The sequence below is a fragment of the Leptodactylus fuscus genome, chromosome 1 (assembly GCF_031893055.1).
Source record: "Leptodactylus fuscus isolate aLepFus1 chromosome 1, aLepFus1.hap2, whole genome shotgun sequence".
NCBI lineage: Eukaryota > Metazoa > Chordata > Amphibia > Anura > Leptodactylidae > Leptodactylus > Leptodactylus fuscus.
Genome location: NC_134265.1, coordinates 95678156 through 95691825, shown reverse-complemented (window position 1 = coordinate 95691825; position 13670 = coordinate 95678156). Strand labels below are relative to the sequence as shown.

General features: G+C 52.4%; 16 non-coding genes and 1 pseudogene across 16 annotated transcripts; all 17 read right to left on the bottom strand.

The window, feature by feature from the left end:
• Nucleotides 1-3: 3 nt before the first annotated feature.
• On the bottom strand, nt 4-122 carry LOC142191200 (5S ribosomal RNA). The gene has a single exon (XR_012714808.1). It is a non-coding gene; the product is annotated as a 5S ribosomal RNA (ribosomal RNA).
• A 714-nt stretch (nt 123-836) lies between these two features.
• Nucleotides 837-955, bottom strand: LOC142189728 (5S ribosomal RNA). The gene has a single exon (XR_012713685.1). It is a non-coding gene; the product is annotated as a 5S ribosomal RNA (ribosomal RNA).
• Nucleotides 956-1670: 715 nt separating this feature from the next.
• On the bottom strand, nt 1671-1789 carry LOC142191199 (5S ribosomal RNA). Its single transcript, XR_012714806.1, has one exon. It is a non-coding gene; the product is annotated as a 5S ribosomal RNA (ribosomal RNA).
• Nucleotides 1790-2504: 715 nt separating this feature from the next.
• Nucleotides 2505-2623, bottom strand: LOC142189727 (5S ribosomal RNA). Its single transcript, XR_012713684.1, has one exon. It is a non-coding gene; the product is annotated as a 5S ribosomal RNA (ribosomal RNA).
• Nucleotides 2624-3338: 715 nt separating this feature from the next.
• Nucleotides 3339-3457, bottom strand: LOC142189900 (5S ribosomal RNA). Its single transcript, XR_012713848.1, has one exon. It is a non-coding gene; the product is annotated as a 5S ribosomal RNA (ribosomal RNA).
• Nucleotides 3458-4171: 714 nt separating this feature from the next.
• On the bottom strand, nt 4172-4290 carry LOC142191198 (5S ribosomal RNA). Its single transcript, XR_012714805.1, has one exon. It is a non-coding gene; the product is annotated as a 5S ribosomal RNA (ribosomal RNA).
• Nucleotides 4291-5005: 715 nt separating this feature from the next.
• Nucleotides 5006-5124, bottom strand: LOC142191196 (5S ribosomal RNA). Its single transcript, XR_012714803.1, has one exon. It is a non-coding gene; the product is annotated as a 5S ribosomal RNA (ribosomal RNA).
• Nucleotides 5125-5838: 714 nt separating this feature from the next.
• LOC142189729 (5S ribosomal RNA) lies at nt 5839-5957 on the bottom strand. Its single transcript, XR_012713686.1, has one exon. It is a non-coding gene; the product is annotated as a 5S ribosomal RNA (ribosomal RNA).
• A 713-nt stretch (nt 5958-6670) lies between these two features.
• LOC142191195 (5S ribosomal RNA) lies at nt 6671-6789 on the bottom strand. The gene has a single exon (XR_012714802.1). It is a non-coding gene; the product is annotated as a 5S ribosomal RNA (ribosomal RNA).
• Nucleotides 6790-7503: 714 nt separating this feature from the next.
• On the bottom strand, nt 7504-7622 carry LOC142191193 (5S ribosomal RNA). Its single transcript, XR_012714801.1, has one exon. It is a non-coding gene; the product is annotated as a 5S ribosomal RNA (ribosomal RNA).
• A 714-nt stretch (nt 7623-8336) lies between these two features.
• LOC142189988 (5S ribosomal RNA) lies at nt 8337-8455 on the bottom strand. Its single transcript, XR_012713929.1, has one exon. It is a non-coding gene; the product is annotated as a 5S ribosomal RNA (ribosomal RNA).
• Nucleotides 8456-9170: 715 nt separating this feature from the next.
• On the bottom strand, nt 9171-9289 carry LOC142191192 (5S ribosomal RNA). The gene has a single exon (XR_012714800.1). It is a non-coding gene; the product is annotated as a 5S ribosomal RNA (ribosomal RNA).
• Nucleotides 9290-10003: 714 nt separating this feature from the next.
• On the bottom strand, nt 10004-10122 carry LOC142190528 (5S ribosomal RNA). Its single transcript, XR_012714256.1, has one exon. It is a non-coding gene; the product is annotated as a 5S ribosomal RNA (ribosomal RNA).
• A 714-nt stretch (nt 10123-10836) lies between these two features.
• LOC142191191 (5S ribosomal RNA) lies at nt 10837-10955 on the bottom strand. Its single transcript, XR_012714799.1, has one exon. It is a non-coding gene; the product is annotated as a 5S ribosomal RNA (ribosomal RNA).
• A 714-nt stretch (nt 10956-11669) lies between these two features.
• LOC142189770 (5S ribosomal RNA) lies at nt 11670-11788 on the bottom strand. The gene has a single exon (XR_012713725.1). It is a non-coding gene; the product is annotated as a 5S ribosomal RNA (ribosomal RNA).
• A 714-nt stretch (nt 11789-12502) lies between these two features.
• On the bottom strand, nt 12503-12611 carry LOC142190420 (5S ribosomal RNA; annotated as a pseudogene).
• A 715-nt stretch (nt 12612-13326) lies between these two features.
• LOC142189899 (5S ribosomal RNA) lies at nt 13327-13445 on the bottom strand. Its single transcript, XR_012713847.1, has one exon. It is a non-coding gene; the product is annotated as a 5S ribosomal RNA (ribosomal RNA).
• Nucleotides 13446-13670: the final 225 nt, after the last annotated feature.

The following is a 13670-nucleotide window of genomic DNA, read 5'->3' as shown; positions in this document are numbered from 1 at the left end:
AAAAGCCTACAGCACCTGGTATTCCCAGGCGGTCTCCCATCCAAGTACTAACCAGGCCCGACCCTGCTTAGCTTCCGAGATCAGACGAGATCGGGCGTGTTCAGGGTGGTGTGGCCGTAGGCAAAGACAGGCTTCTCACTTACTCCTCTTCTACTTTGCAGCCTGGCTGCTGGCAGCTCTTTGCACTACTTCACGCTAGACCTTCTTCTTCACTTTTTGCCTTCTCTTAAGGGAACTTCATACTCCAACAGGAGCAGTGCAAGAGCTGGGGGCGGCCCTTATACCCACAGGTGTTGTTCAGCAACCAGTCACAGGCCGCAGCCGCCCTCTTTCAAAAGGGCTGGGCGCAAGGTCTGCGCAGGGCTAAGAAACCATCCCGGGGGTGAAAGAAAGAGCAAGCTGGACCAGAGCCCATTGTCCAGGAGTCGGCTAAGGAAGAAGTTGAGATGGTTGCCCGTGCCTGGAAGCGAAGCTGCTTTTCAGTCAGCTTCTCTTTTCTTAGGGCACGTTGTCTGCAAAGATGTTCAGCCTGTGTTGCCCTGTAAATTGGTCTGCAGGTTACTAGCTATGGCTTCCAGCCCGGCGGGAGGCCCAGATACTATGGAAATGAAGCCTGCTATTATTAAAAGTAAAAAGCCACAACGCTGGTGGCCACCACGCCCGCTGCGGCTGCTAAGAGTGATAGCGGTAAGACTGAGAATACTAGGATTTTGCAAGGCCTAAAGAGTGCAAGAGAGAAAGCGAATGTAAAAGAAGCAAGTGTGCAGTGTAAAAAGTGAATGTAAAAATGGCATAGAGGAGAGTGACCCCTGCTGGTGGAAGTGAGGAAAAGCAAAAGCCTACAGCACCTGGTATTCCCAGGCGGTCTCCCATCCAAGTACTAACCAGGCCCGACCCTGCTTAGCTTCCGAGATCAGACGAGATCGGGCGTGTACAGGGTGGTGTGGCCGTAGGCAGAGACAGGCTTCTCACTTACTCCTCTTCTACTTTGCAGCCTGGCTGCTGGCAGCTCTTTGCACTACTTCACGCTAGACCTTCTTCTTCACTTTTTGCCTTCTCTTAAGGGAACTTCATACTCCAACAGGAGCAGTGCAAGAGCTGGGGGGCAGCCCTTATACCCACAGGTGTTGTTCAGCAACCAGTCACAGGCCGCAGCCGCCCTCTTTCAAAAGGGCTGGGCGCAAGGTCTGCGCAGGGCTAAGAAACCATCCCGGGGGTGAAAGAAAGAGCAAGCTGGACCAGAGCCCATTGTCCAGTAGTCGGCTAAGGAAGAAGTTGAGATGGTTGCCCGTGCCTGGAAGCGAAGCTGCTTTTCAGTCAGCTTCTCTTTTCTTAGGGCACGTTGTCTGCAAAGATGTTCAGCCTGTGTTGCCCTGTAAATTGGTCTGCAGGTTACTAGCTATGGCTTCCAGCCCGGCGGGAGGCCCAGATACTATGGAAATGAAGCCTGCTATTATTAAAAGTAAAAAGCCACAACGCTGGTGGCCACCACGCCCGCTGCGGCTGCTAAGAGTGATAGCGGTAAGACTGAGAATACTAGGATTTTGCAAGGCCTAAAGAGTGCAAGAGAGAAAGCGAATGTAAAAGAAGCAAGTGTGCAGTGTAAAAAGTGAATGTAAAAATGGCATAGAGGAGAGTGACCCCTGCTGGTGGAAGTGAGGAAAAGCAAAAGCCTACAGCACCTGGTATTCCCAGGCGGTCTCCCATCCAAGTACTAACCAGGCCCGACCCTGCTTAGCTTCCGAGATCAGACGAGATCGGGCGTGTTCAGGGTGGTGTGGCCGTAGGCAGAGACAGGCTTCTCACTTACTCCTCTTCTACTTTGCAGCCTGGCTGCTGGCAGCTCTTTGCACTACTTCACGCTAGACCTTCTTCTTCACTTTTTGCCTTCTCTTAAGGGAACTTCATACTCCAACAGGAGCAGTGCAAGAGCTGGGGGGCGGCCCTTATACCCACAGGTGTTGTTCAGCAACCAGTCACAGGCCGCAGCCGCCCTCTTTCAAAAGGGCTGGGCGCAAGGTCTGCGCAGGGCTAAGAAACCATCCCGGGGGTGAAAGAAAGAGCAAGCTGGACCAGAGCCCATTGTCCAGTAGTCGGCTAAGGAAGAAGTTGAGATGGTTGCCCGTGCCTGGAAGCGAAGCTGCTTTTCAGTCAGCTTCTCTTTTCTTAGGGCGCGTTGTCTGCAAAGATGTTCAGCCTGTGTTGCCCTGTAAATTGGTCTGCAGGTTACTAGCTATGGCTTCCAGCCCGGCGGGAGGCCCAGATACTATGGAAATGAAGCCTGCTATTATTAAAAGTAAAAAGCCACAACGCTGGTGGCCACCACGCCCGCTGCGGCTGCTAAGAGTGATAGCGGTAAGACTGAGAATACTAGGATTTTGCAAGGCCTAAAGAGTGCAAGAGAGAAAGCGAATGTAAAAGAAGCAAGTGTGCAGTGTAAAAAGTGAATGTAAAAATGGCATAGAGGAGAGTGACCCCTGCTGGTGGAAGTGAGGAAAAGCAAAAGCCTACAGCACCTGGTATTCCCAGGCGGTCTCCCATCCAAGTACTAACCAGGCCCGACCCTGCTTAGCTTCCGAGATCAGACGAGATCGGGCGTGTACAGGGTGGTGTGGCCGTAGGCAGAGACAGGCTTCTCACTTACTCCTCTTCTACTTTGCAGCCTGGCTGCTGGCAGCTCTTTGCACTACTTCACGCTAGACCTTCTTCTTCACTTTTTGCCTTCTCTTAAGGGAACTTCATACTCCAACAGGAGCAGTGCAAGAGCTGGGGGGCAGCCCTTATACCCACAGGTGTTGTTCAGCAACCAGTCACAGGCCGCAGCCGCCCTCTTTCAAAAGGGCTGGGCGCAAGGTCTGCGCAGGGCTAAGAAACCATCCCGGGGGTGAAAGAAAGAGCAAGCTGGACCAGAGCCCATTGTCCAGTAGTCGGCTAAGGAAGAAGTTGAGATGGTTGCCCGTGCCTGGAAGCGAAGCTGCTTTTCAGTCAGCTTCTCTTTTCTTAGGGCGCGTTGTCTGCAAAGATGTTCAGCCTGTGTTGCCCTGTAAATTGGTCTGCAGGTTACTAGCTATGGCTTCCAGCCCGGCGGGAGGCCCAGATACTATGGAAATGAAGCCTGCTATTATTAAAAGTAAAAAGCCACAACGCTGGTGGCCACCACGCCCGCTGCGGCTGCTAAGAGTGATAGCGGTAAGACTGAGAATACTAGGATTTTGCAAGGCCTAAAGAGTGCAAGAGAGAAAGCGAATGTAAAAGAAGCAAGTGTGCAGTGTAAAAAGTGAATGTAAAAATGGCATAGAGGAGAGTGACCCCTGCTGGTGGAAGTGAGGAAAAGCAAAAGCCTACAGCACCTGGTATTCCCAGGCGGTCTCCCATCCAAGTACTAACCAGGCCCGACCCTGCTTAGCTTCCGAGATCAGACGAGATCGGGCGTGTTCAGGGTGGTGTGGCCCTAGGCAGAGACAGGCTTCTCACTTACTCCTCTTCTACTTTGCAGCCTGGCTGCTGGCAGCCCTTTGCACTACTTCACGCTAGACCTTTTTCTTCACTTTTTGCCTTCTCTTAAGGGAACTTCATACTCCAACAGGAGCAGTGCAAGAGCTGGGGGCGGCCCTTATACCCACAGGTGTTGTTCAGCAACCAGTCACAGGCCGCAGCCGCCCTCTTTCAAAAGGGCTGGGCGCAAGGTCTGCGCAGGGCTAAGAAACCATCCCGGGGGTGAAAGAAAGAGCAAGCTGGACCAGAGCCCATTGTCCAGGAGTCGGCTAAGGAAGAAGTTGAGATGGTTGCCCGTGCCTGGAAGCGAAGCTGCTTTTCAGTCAGCTTCTCTTTTCTTAGGGCACGTTGTCTGCAAAGATGTTCAGCCTGTGTTGCCCTGTAAATTGGTCTGCAGGTTACTAGCTATGGCTTCCAGCCCGGCGGGAGGCCCAGATACTATGGAAATGAAGCCTGCTATTATTAAAAGTAAAAAGCCACAACGCTGGTGGCCACCACGCCCGCTGCGGCTGCTAAGAGTGATAGCGGTAAGACTGAGAATACTAGGATTTTGCAAGGCCTAAAGAGTGCAAGAGAGAAAGCGAATGTAAAAGAAGCAAGTGTGCAGTGTAAAAAGTGAATGTAAAAATGGCATAGAGGAGAGTGACCCCTGCTGGTGGAAGTGAGGAAAAGCAAAAGCCTACAGCACCTGGTATTCCCAGGCGGTCTCCCATCCAAGTACTAACCAGGCCCGACCCTGCTTAGCTTCCGAGATCAGACGAGATCGGGCGTGTTCAGGGTGGTGTGGCCGTAGGCAGAGACAGGCTTCTCACTTACTCCTCTTCTACTTTGCAGCCTGGCTGCTGGCAGCTCTTTGCACTACTTCACGCTAGACCTTCTTCTTCACTTTTTGCCTTCTCTTAAGGGAACTTCATACTCCAACAGGAGCAGTGCAAGAGCTGGGGGGCGGCCCTTATACCCACAGGTGTTGTTCAGCAACCAGTCACAGGCCGCAGCCGCCCTCTTTCAAAAGGGCTGGGCGCAAGGTCTGCGCAGGGCTAAGAAACCATCCCGGGGGTGAAAGAAAGAGCAAGCTGGACCAGAGCCCATTGTCCAGGAGTCGGCTAAGGAAGAAGTTGAGATGGTTGCCCGTGCCTGGAAGCGAAGCTGCTTTTCAGTCAGCTTCTCTTTTCTTAGGGCGCGTTGTCTGCAAAGATGTTCAGCCTGTGTTGCCCTGTAAATTGGTCTGCAGGTTACTAGCTATGGCTTCCAGCCCGGCGGGAGGCCCAGATACTATGGAAATGAAGCCTGCTATTATTAAAAGTAAAAAGCCACAACGCTGGTGGCCACCACGCCCGCTGCGGCTGCTAAGAGTGATAGCGGTAAGACTGAGAATACTAGGATTTTGCAAGGCCTAAAGAGTGCAAGAGAGAAAGCGAATGTAACAGAAGCAAGTGTGCAGTGTAAAAAGTGAATGTAAAAATGGCATAGAGGAGAGTGACCCCTGCTGGTGGAAGTGAGGAAAAGCAAAAGCCTACAGCACCTGGTATTCCCAGGCGGTCTCCCATCCAAGTACTAACCAGGCCCGACCCTGCTTAGCTTCCGAGATCAGACGAGATCGGGCGTGTTCAGGGTGGTGTGGCCGTAGGCGGAGACAAGCTTCTCACTTACTCCTCTTCTACTTTGCAGCCTGGCTGCTGGCAGCTCTTTGCACTACTTCACGCTAGACCTTTTTCTTCACTTTTTGCCTTCTCTTAAGGGAACTTCATACTCCAACAGGAGCAGTGCAAGAGCTGGGGGCGGCCCTTATACCCACAGGTGTTGTTCAGCAACCAGTCACAGGCCGCAGCCGCCCTCTTTCAAAAGGGCTGGGCGCAAGGTCTGCGCAGGGCTAAGAAACCATCCCGGGGGTGAAAGAAAGAGCAAGCTGGACCAGAGCCCATTGTCCAGGAGTCGGCTAAGGAAGAAGTTGAGATGGTTGCCCGTGCCTGGAAGCGAAGCTGCTTTTCAGTCAGCTTCTCTTTTCTTAGGGCACGTTGTCTGCAAAGATGTTCAGCCTGTGTTGCCCTGTAAATTGGTCTGCAGGTTACTAGCTATGGCTTCCAGCCCGGCGGGAGGCCCAGATACTATGGAAATGAAGCCTGCTATTATTAAAAGTAAAAAGCCACAACGCTGGTGGCCACCACGCCCGCTGCGGCTGCTAAGAGTGATAGCGGTAAGACTGAGAATACTAGGATTTTGCAAGGCCTAAAGAGTGCAAGAGAGAAAGCGAATGTAAAAGAAGCAAGTGTGCAGTGTAAAAAGTGAATGTAAAAATGGCATAGAGGAGAGTGACCCCTGCTGGTGGAAGTGAGGAAAAGCAAAAGCCTACAGCACCTGGTATTCCCAGGCGGACTCCCATCCAAGTACTAACCAGGCCCGACCCTGCTTAGCTTCCGAGTTCAGACGAGATCGGGCGTGTTCAGGGTGGTGTGGCCGTAGGCAGAGACAGGCTTCTCACTTACTCCTCTTCTACTTTGCAGCCTGGCTGCTGGCAGCTCTTTGCACTACTTCACGCTAGACCTTCTTCTTCACTTTTTGCCTTCTCTTAAGGGAACTTCATACTCCAACAGGAGCAGTGCAAGAGCTGGGGGGCGGCCCTTATACCCACAGGTGTTGTTCAGCAACCAGTCACAGGCCGCAGCCGCCCTCTTTCAAAAGGGCTGGGCGCAAGGTCTGCGCAGGGCTAAGAAACCATCCCGGGGGTGAAAGAAAGAGCAAGCTGGACCAGAGCCCATTGTCCAGTAGTCGGCTAAGGAAGAAGTTGAGATGGTTGCCCGTGCCTGGAAGCGAAGCTGCTTTTCAGTCAGCTTCTCTTTTCTTAGGGCGCGTTGTCTGCAAAGATGTTCAGCCTGTGTTGCCCTGTAAATTGGTCTGCAGGTTACTAGCTATGGCTTCCAGCCCGGCGGGAGGCCCAGATACTATGGAAATGAAGCCTGCTATTATTAAAAGTAAAAAGCCACAACGCTGGTGGCCACCACGCCCGCTGCGGCTGCTAAGAGTGATAGCGGTAAGACAGAATACTAGGATTTTGCAAGGCCTAAAGAGTGCAAGAGAGAAAGCGAATGTAAAAGAAGCAAGTGTGCAGTGTAAAAAGTGAATGTAAAAATGGCATAGAGGAGAGTGACCCCTGCTGGTGGAAGTGAGGAAAAGCAAAAGCCTACAGCACCTGGTATTCCCAGGCGGTCTCCCATCCAAGTACTAACCAGGCCCGACCCTGCTTAGCTTCCGAGATCAGACGAGATCGGGCGTGTTCAGGGTGGTGTGGCCGTAGGCGGAGACAAATTTCTCACTTACTCCTCTTCTACTTTGCAGCCTGGCTGCTGGCAGCTCTTTGCACTACTTCACGCTAGACCTTTTTCTTCACTTTTTGCCTTCTCTTAAGGGAACTTCATACTCCAACAGGAGCAGTGCAAGAGCTGGGGGCGGCCCTTATACCCACAGGTGTTGTTCAGCAACCAGTCACAGGCCGCAGCCGCCCTCTTTCAAAAGGGCTGGGCGCAAGGTCTGCGCAGGGCTAAGAAACCATCCCGGGGGTGAAAGAAAGAGCAAGCTGGACCAGAGCCCATTGTCCAGGAGTCGGCTAAGGAAGAAGTTGAGATGGTTGCCCGTGCCTGGAAGCGAAGCTGCTTTTCAGTCAGCTTCTCTTTTCTTAGGGCACGTTGTCTGCAAAGATGTTCAGCCTGTGTTGCCCTGTAAATTGGTCTGCAGGTTACTAGCTATGGCTTCCAGCCCGGCGGGAGGCCCAGATACTATGGAAATGAAGCCTGCTATTATTAAAAGTAAAAAGCCACAACGCTGGTGGCCACCACGCCCGCTGCGGCTGCTAAGAGTGATAGCGGTAAGACTGAGAATACTAGGATTTTGCAAGGCCTAAAGAGTGCAAGAGAGAAAGCGAATGTAAAAGAAGCAAGTGTGCAGTGTAAAAAGTGAATGTAAAAATGGCATAGAGGAGAGTGACCCCTGCTGGTGGAAGTGAGGAAAAGCAAAAGCCTACAGCACCTGGTATTCCCAGGCGGTCTCCCATCCAAGTACTAACCAGGCCCGACCCTGCTTAGCTTCCGAGATCAGACGAGATCGGGCGTGTTCAGGGTGGTGTGGCCGTAGGCGGAGACAAGCTTCTCACTTACTCCTCTTCTACTTTGCAGCCTGGCTGCTGGCAGCTCTTTGCACTACTTCACGCTAGACCTTTTTCTTCACTTTTTGCCTTCTCTTAAGGGAACTTCATACTCCAACAGGAGCAGTGCAAGAGCTGGGGGCGGCCCTTATACCCACAGGTGTTGTTCAGCAACCAGTCACAGGCCGCAGCCGCCCTCTTTCAAAAGGGCTGGGCGCAAGGTCTGCGCAGGGCTAAGAAACCATCCCGGGGGTGAAAGAAAGAGCAAGCTGGACCAGAGCCCATTGTCCAGGAGTCGGCTAAGGAAGAAGTTGAGATGGTTGCCCGTGCCTGGAAGCGAAGCTGCTTTTCAGTCAGCTTCTCTTTTCTTAGGGCACGTTGTCTGCAAAGATGTTCAGCCTGTGTTGCCCTGTAAATTGGTCTGCAGGTTACTAGCTATGGCTTCCAGCCCGGCGGGAGGCCCAGATACTATGGAAATGAAGCCTGCTATTATTAAAAGTAAAAAGCCACAACGCTGGTGGCCACCACGCCCGCTGCGGCTGCTAAGAGTGATAGCGGTAAGACTGAGAATACTAGGATTTTGCAAGGCCTAAAGAGTGCAAGAGAGAAAGCGAATGTAAAAGAAGCAAGTGTGCAGTGTAAAAAGTGAATGTAAAAATGGCATAGAGGAGAGTGACCCCTGCTGGTGGAAGTGAGGAAAAGCAAAAGCCTACAGCACCTGGTATTCCCAGGCGGTCTCCCATCCAAGTACTAACCAGGCCTGACCCTGCTTAGCTTCCGAGATCAGACGAGATCGGGCGTGTTCAGGGTGGTGTGGCCGTAGGCAGAGACAGGCTTCTCACTTACTCCTCTTCTACTTTGCAGCCTGGCTGCTGGCAGCTCTTTGCACTACTTCACGCTAGACCTTCTTCTTCACTTTTTGCCTTCTCTTAAGGGAACTTCATACTCCAACAGGAGCAGTGCAAGAGCTGGGGGGCGGCCCTTATACCCACAGGTGTTGTTCAGCAACCAGTCACAGGCCGCAGCCGCCCTCTTTCAAAAGGGCTGGGCGCAAGGTCTGCGCAGGGCTAAGAAACCATCCCGGGGGTGAAAGAAAGAGCAAGCTGGACCAGAGCCCATTGTCCAGTAGTCGGCTAAGGAAGAAGTTGAGATGGTTGCCCGTGCCTGGAAGCGAAGCTGCTTTTCAGTCAGCTTCTCTTTTCTTAGGGCGCGTTGTCTGCAAAGATGTTCAGCCTGTGTTGCCCTGTAAATTGGTCTGCAGGTTACTAGCTATGGCTTCCAGCCCGGCGGGAGGCCCAGATACTATGGAAATGAAGCCTGCTATTATTAAAAGTAAAAAGCCACAACGCTGGTGGCCACCACGCCCGCTGCGGCTGCTAAGAGTGATAGCGGTAAGACTGAGAATACTAGGATTTTGCAAGGCCTAAAGAGTGCAAGAGAGAAAGCGAATGTAAAAGAAGCAAGTGTGCAGTGTAAAAAGTGAATGTAAAAATGGCATAGAGGAGAGTGACCCCTGCTGGTGGAAGTGAGGAAAAGCAAAAGCCTACAGCACCTGGTATTCCCAGGCGGTCTCCCATCCAAGTACTAACCAGGCCCGACCCTGCTTAGCTTCCGAGATCAGACGAGATCGGGCGTGTTCAGGGTGGTGTGGCCGTAGGCGGAGACAGGCTTCTCACTTACTCCTCTTCTACTTTGCAGCCTGGCTGCTGGCAGCTCTTTGCACTACTTCACGCTAGACCTTTTTCTTCACTTTTTGCCTTCTCTTAAGGGAACTTCATACTCCAACAGGAGCAGTGCAAGAGCTGGGGGCGGCCCTTATACCCACAGGTGTTGTTCAGCAACCAGTCACAGGCCGCAGCCGCCCTCTTTCAAAAGGGCTGGGCGCAAGGTCTGCGCAGGGCTAAGAAACCATCCCGGGGGTGAAAGAAAGAGCAAGCTGGACCAGAGCCCATTGTCCAGGAGTCGGCTAAGGAAGAAGTTGAGATGGTTGCCCGTGCCTGGAAGCGAAGCTGCTTTTCAGTCAGCTTCTCTTTTCTTAGGGCACGTTGTCTGCAAAGATGTTCAGCCTGTGTTGCCCTGTAAATTGGTCTGCAGGTTACTAGCTATGGCTTCCAGCCCGGCGGGAGGCCCAGATACTATGGAAATGAAGCCTGCTATTATTAAAAGTAAAAAGCCACAACGCTGGTGGCCACCACGCCCGCTGCGGCTGCTAAGAGTGATAGCGGTAAGACTGAGAATACTAGGATTTTGCAAGGCCTAAAGAGTGCAAGAGAGAAAGCGAATGTAAAAGAAGCAAGTGTGCAGTGTAAAAAGTGAATGTAAAAATGGCATAGAGGAGAGTGACCCCTGCTGGTGGAAGTGAGGAAAAGCAAAAGCCTACAGCACCTGGTATTCCCAGGCGGTCTCCCATCCAAGTACTAACCAGGCCCGACCCTGCTTAGCTTCCGAGATCAGATGAGATCGGGCGTGTTCAGGGTGGTGTGGCCGTAGGCAGAGACAGGCTTCTCACTTACTCCTCTTCTACTTTGCAGCCTGGCTGCTGGCAGCCCTTTGCACTACTTCACGCTAGACCTTTTTCTTCACTTTTTGCCTTCTCTTAAGGGAACTTCATACTCCAACAGGAGCAGTGCAAGAGCTGGGGGCGGCCCTTATACCCACAGGTGTTGTTCAGCAACCAGTCACAGGCCGCAGCCGCCCTCTTTCAAAAGGGCTGGGCGCAAGGTCTGCGCAGGGCTAAGAAACCATCCCGGGGGTGAAAGAAAGAGCAAGCTGGACCAGAGCCCATTGTCCAGGAGTCGGCTAAGGAAGAAGTTGAGATGGTTGCCCGTGCCTGGAAGCGAAGCTGCTTTTCAGTCAGCTTCTCTTTTCTTAGGGCACGTTGTCTGCAAAGATGTTCAGCCTGTGTTGCCCTGTAAATTGGTCTGCAGGTTACTAGCTATGGCTTCCAGCCCGGCGGGAGGCCCAGATACCATGGAAATGAAGCCTGCTATTATTAAAAGTAAAAAGCCACAACGCTGGTGGCCACCACGCCCGCTGCGGCTGCTAAGAGTGATAGCGGTAAGACTGAGAATACTAGGATTTTGCAAGGCCTAAAGAGTGCAAGAGAGAAAGCGAATGTAACAGAAGCAAGTGTGCAGTGTAAAAAGTGAATGTAAAAATGGCATAGAGGAGAGTGACCCCTGCTGGTGGAAGTGAGGAAAAGCAAAAGCCTACAGCACCTGGTATTCCCAGGCGGTCTCCCATCCAAGTACTAACCAGGCCCGACCCTGCTTAGCTTCCGAGATCAGACGAGATCGGGCGTGTTCAGGGTGGTGTGGCCGTAGGCGGAGACAAGCTTCTCACTTACTCCTCTTCTACTTTGCAGCCTGGCTGCTGGCAGCTCTTTGCACTACTTCACGCTAGACCTTTTTCTTCACTTTTTGCCTTCTCTTAAGGGAACTTCATACTCCAACAGGAGCAGTGCAAGAGCTGGGGGCGGCCCTTATACCCACAAGTGTTGTTCAGCAACCAGTCACAGGCCGCAGCCGCCCTCTTTCAAAAGGGCTGGGCGCAAGGTCTGCGCAGGGCTAAGAAACCATCCCGGGGGTGAAAGAAAGAGCAAGCTGGACCAGAGCCCATTGTCCAGGAGTCGGCTAAGGAAGAAGTTGAGATGGTTGCCCGTGCCTGGAAGCGAAGCTGCTTTTCAGTCAGCTTCTCTTTTCTTAGGGCACGTTGTCTGCAAAGATGTTCAGCCTGTGTTGCCCTGTAAATTGGTCTGCAGGTTACTAGCTATGGCTTCCAGCCCGGCGGGAGGCCCAGATACTATGGAAATGAAGCCTGCTATTATTAAAAGTAAAAAGCCACAACGCTGGTGGCCACCACGCCCGCTGCGGCTGCTAAGAGTGATAGCGGTAAGACTGAGAATACTAGGATTTTGCAAGGCCTAAAGAGTGCAAGAGAGAAAGCGAATGTAAAAGAAGCAAGTGTGCAGTGTAAAAAGTGAATGTAAAAATGGCATAGAGGAGAGTGACCCCTGCTGGTGGAAGTGAGGAAAAGCAAAAGCCTACAGCACCTGGTATTCCCAGGCGGACTCCCATCCAAGTACTAACCAGGCCCGACCCTGCTTAGCTTCCGAGATCAGACGAGATCGGGCGTGTTCAGGGTGGTGTGGCCGTAGGCAGAGACAGGCTTCTCACTTACTCCTCTTCTACTTTGCAGCCTGGCTGCTGGCAGCCCTTTGCACTACTTCACGCTAGACCTTTTTCTTCACTTTTTGCCTTCTCTTAAGGGAACTTCATACTCCAACAGGAGCAGTGCAAGAGCTGGGGGCGGCCCTTATACCCACAGGTGTTGTTCAGCAACCAGTCACAGGCCGCAGCCGCCCTCTTTCAAAAGGGCTGGGCGCAAGGTCTGCGCAGGGCTAAGAAACCATCCCGGGGGTGAAAGAAAGAGCAAGCTGGACCAGAGCCCATTGTCCAGGAGTCGGCTAAGGAAGAAGTTGAGATGGTTGCCCGTGCCTGGAAGCGAAGCTGCTTTTCAGTCAGCTTCTCTTTTCTTAGGGCATGTTGTCTGCAAAGATGTTCAGCCTGTGTTGCCCTGTAAATTGGTCTGCAGGTTACTAGCTATGGCTTCCAGCCCGGCGGGAGGCCCAGATACTATGGAAATGAAGCCTGCTATTATTAAAAGTAAAAAGCCACAACGCTGGTGGCCACCACGCCCGCTGCGGCTGCTAAGAGTGATAGCGGTAAGACTGAGAATACTAGGATTTTGCAAGGCCTAAAGAGTGCAAGAGAGAAAGCGAATGTAAAAGAAGCAAGTGTGCAGTGTAAAAAGTGAATGTAAAAATGGCATAGAGGAGAGTGACCCCTGCTGGTGGAAGTGAGGAAAAGCAAAAGCCTACAGCACCTGGTATTCCCAGGCGGTCTCCCATCCAAGTACTAACCAGGCCCGACCCTGCTTAGCTTCCGAGATCAGGCGTGTACAGGGTGGTGTGGCCGTAGGCAGAGACAGGCTTCTCACTTACTCCTCTTCTACTTTGCAGCCTGGCTGCTGGCAGCTCTTTGCACTACTTCACGCTAGACCTTCTTCTTCACTTTTTGCCTTCTCTTAAGGGAACTTCATACTCCAACAGGAGCAGTGCAAGAGCTGGGGGGCAGCCCTTATACCCACAGGTGTTGTTCAGCAACCAGTCACAGGCCGCAGCCGCCCTCTTTCAAAAGGGCTGGGCGCAAGGTCTGCGCAGGGCTAAGAAACCATCCCGGGGGTGAAAGAAAGAGCAAGCTGGACCAGAGCCCATTGTCCAGTAGTCGGCTAAGGAAGAAGTTGAGATGGTTGCCCGTGCCTGGAAGCGAAGCTGCTTTTCAGTCAGCTTCTCTTTTCTTAGGGCGCGTTGTCTGCAAAGATGTTCAGCCTGTGTTGCCCTGTAAATTGGTCTGCAGGTTACTAGCTATGGCTTCCAGCCCGGCGGGAGGCCCAGATACTATGGAAATGAAGCCTGCTATTATTAAAAGTAAAAAGCCACAACGCTGGTGGCCACCACGCCCGCTGCGGCTGCTAAGAGTGATAGCGGTAAGACTGAGAATACTAGGATTTTGCAAGGCCTAAAGAGTGCAAGAGAGAAAGCGAATGTAAAAGAAGCAAGTGTGCAGTGTAAAAAGTGAATGTAAAAATGGCATAGAGGAGAGTGACCCCTGCTGGTGGAAGTGAGGAAAAGCAAAAGCCTACAGCACCTGGTATTCCCAGGCGGTCTCCCATCCAAGTACTAACCAGGCCCGACCCTGCTTAGCTTCCGAGATCAGACGAGATCGGGCGTGTTCAGGGTGGTGTGGCCCTAGGCAGAGACAGGCTTCTCACTTACTCCTCTTCTACTTTGCAGCCTGGCTGCTGGCAGCCCTTTGCACTACTTCACGCTAGACCTTTTTCTTCACTTTTTGCCTTCTCTTAAGGGAACTTCATACTCCAACAGGAGCAGTGCAAGAGCTGGGGGCGGCCCTTATACCCACAGGTGTTGTTCAGCAACCAGTCACAGGCCGCAGCCGCCCTCTTTCAAAAGGGCTGGGCG